Source organism: Schistocerca serialis, chromosome 7 (assembly GCF_023864345.2).
Source record: "Schistocerca serialis cubense isolate TAMUIC-IGC-003099 chromosome 7, iqSchSeri2.2, whole genome shotgun sequence".
Taxonomy (NCBI): Eukaryota; Metazoa; Arthropoda; class Insecta; order Orthoptera; family Acrididae; genus Schistocerca; species Schistocerca serialis.
This window is the reverse complement of record NC_064644.1, coordinates 290,612,829-290,615,117: the sequence shown is the minus strand read 5'-3', so window position 1 is coordinate 290,615,117 and position 2,289 is coordinate 290,612,829. Positions and strand designations below refer to the sequence as shown.

General features: G+C 44.1%; 1 non-coding gene across 1 annotated transcript; it reads right to left on the bottom strand.

Moving 5' to 3' along the window:
• Window positions 1–277: 277 nt before the first annotated feature.
• Window positions 278–359, bottom strand: Trnas-gga (transfer RNA serine (anticodon GGA)). Its single transcript is given in 2 exon segments — window positions 278–312; window positions 322–359. It is a non-coding gene; the product is annotated as a tRNA-Ser (tRNA).
• Between the last annotated feature and the right edge of the window lie 1,930 nt (window positions 360–2,289).

The following is a 2,289-nucleotide window of genomic DNA, read 5'->3' as shown; positions in this document are numbered from 1 at the left end:
ACCGCTCTATCGACTGGGCACACAAAATTCCACTTAAACGTTTTTGTTTGTGAAGAGAAATAACCCTATGTTTACCATTGACGCTGGACATCGCATGAAACACGCGATAATCAATGTTTGTTTTGGCTGATTCCCTCTACACACTGAAAACACACTGCAAAGCAAAACTGAAAAAAAATGGCTCCGAGCACTATGGGACTTAACTTCTGAGGTCATCAGTCCCCTAGAACTTAGAACTACTTAAACCTAACTAACCTAAGGACATCACACACATCCATGCCCGAGGCAGGATTCGAACCTGCGACCCTAGCGGTCGCGCGGTTCCAGACTAGCGCCTAGAACCGCTCGGCCACCCCGGCCGGCACGAAACTGCAAATATTTACTGGGACTCCAGAGGAAGTTTGTCCGACGACATATCAGTGAGACATCTAGCACGATTCTCTGCTGGTATAAACAATTTACAACTTACAGAAAGAAAGTAAGCTGATAGGACAACGATCTTAGTACGTACATTATAATGGCGCGCACGGTTTTACCCGTACTCTCCGGAATACCTATTCCTTTTGCAGAACAGAGTAGGGAGCTAACTTTCTACTAGCCAGTTTCTCTTTAGATGCTACTGCGGCTTCTTACACCTATGGCTTCATCTTAAGCTATAGGAGTGAGATCCGGCGACCAAGATGACCACTGGACAATGCCGGTTTTCCCAGTCCAACGATAAAAGCATTTGTTGTTCAGGTGCTCACAGGCAGTAATATGGAAGTTTGATGCTTGTCTTGAAATAACGTTTTCTCATAGAGAACAAGAGTTACAGGCATCTACAGTTGTGGCAGAACATCATGAAAGAACGTCGTGTAATGCGCACCATTCAGAGTGCTGGCAGCAAACGCTATCTCTTACAGTCCCAGTCCAAAAGCTGAGAATCGTTGCTGGTAATCTGAGACATAAGTGGCACATGGATTTTCATCATTCCAGACACAGCCACTGCAGCAATTGAAAAGAGGCCTCATCGTGTATGAAAATACAAACTGTTTGGTTAATAATTGATGCTGCAATACTGCACTGGATACTCCACTAAGAAAACTTATGGACGACACAGCCGCCGAAATAGAAAATAGTAAAATGAAAGCCCAAATGTTCGATTTTGCTTTGGATTCTCCTTCACGAAAGAAAACTAAGGAACGTTGCCGTCATTCACTAGCTGTAGCGCGGCATAAAATTTTCTCGTCTTCCGTGTCGTGTCACTTCGAATAAAACATTCAAGCTTTCGACAGCTGTCTCCGCCATCGTCATCAGGAGTAAAAAAAAATACATTGGTAATCGGGTCTGGCACCGTGTTCCGCTAAAATAAGCACAGTAGCAACGAAACATGCGCAGGAAGGCGAATTCGGCAACACATAGCAGCTACAGCCTGGCGCACATGCTTCGCTGCGGCCGTATCTGGAAGGGGCCAGACGATATTATCGCACCCATTTAAGCGGACCATCGCGTCGGATCCCATTAATCAGTGGTTTTTACTCCTGATGACGACTGAAAAGATCGAATGTTTCATTCGAAGTGATGCAGCTTGAAAGGGGAGAAGATCTTATTCAGGTGAATACTCCAAGGAGCGCAATGCTACTAATATGAATGACTTGGCAATTAGTTATCGTGATATTGGGAGTCAGCTTTTATGACTTACTCAATTAGAATCCAGGGCCCCATTGAGTCCCTGTCAAGTTCTACACAGAACTTTCTCCATTCTTGAGCGTAATTTCAGGTAGATACCTAAAGCAGAGACGAGTTCCACGTGACTTGGAAAGAACAGAGAACATACGCACTTACAAAAACAGGAGCCGCAACTTATCCACAGAACTATCGTTTTGTATCATTTAAACTATCTGATCAAAAGTATCGGAGTACCCATTACTGAATATTATCATCGAGCATCTTTACCCTTCGCCTTTACTTGAATTTCACTGGCAACACTTTCAATGAGGTGTCCGATTATCTGAAGGGCCGAAACCAGAGGAAGTAGTGATGGTGGACGCTGGCTTCTGAAGCCAAGTCGAAGTTTTGACTTAAATCAAACATGTTCTATCAGGTCCAGGTCGCTACTTTGGACAGGCCAGTCCATTTCAGGAATTTCATTGGCCGCAAAACACTGCCTCACAGATGCTGCTTCATGGCAAAATGCTCTGCATACTGAAACAATCGTCGTATCCGAGCTGTTCCCCTACTGTACGCAGTAAACACTGTCGTAAAATGTCTTCATATCATTCTGTATTTAGCATTTTATTAAGGGTGATA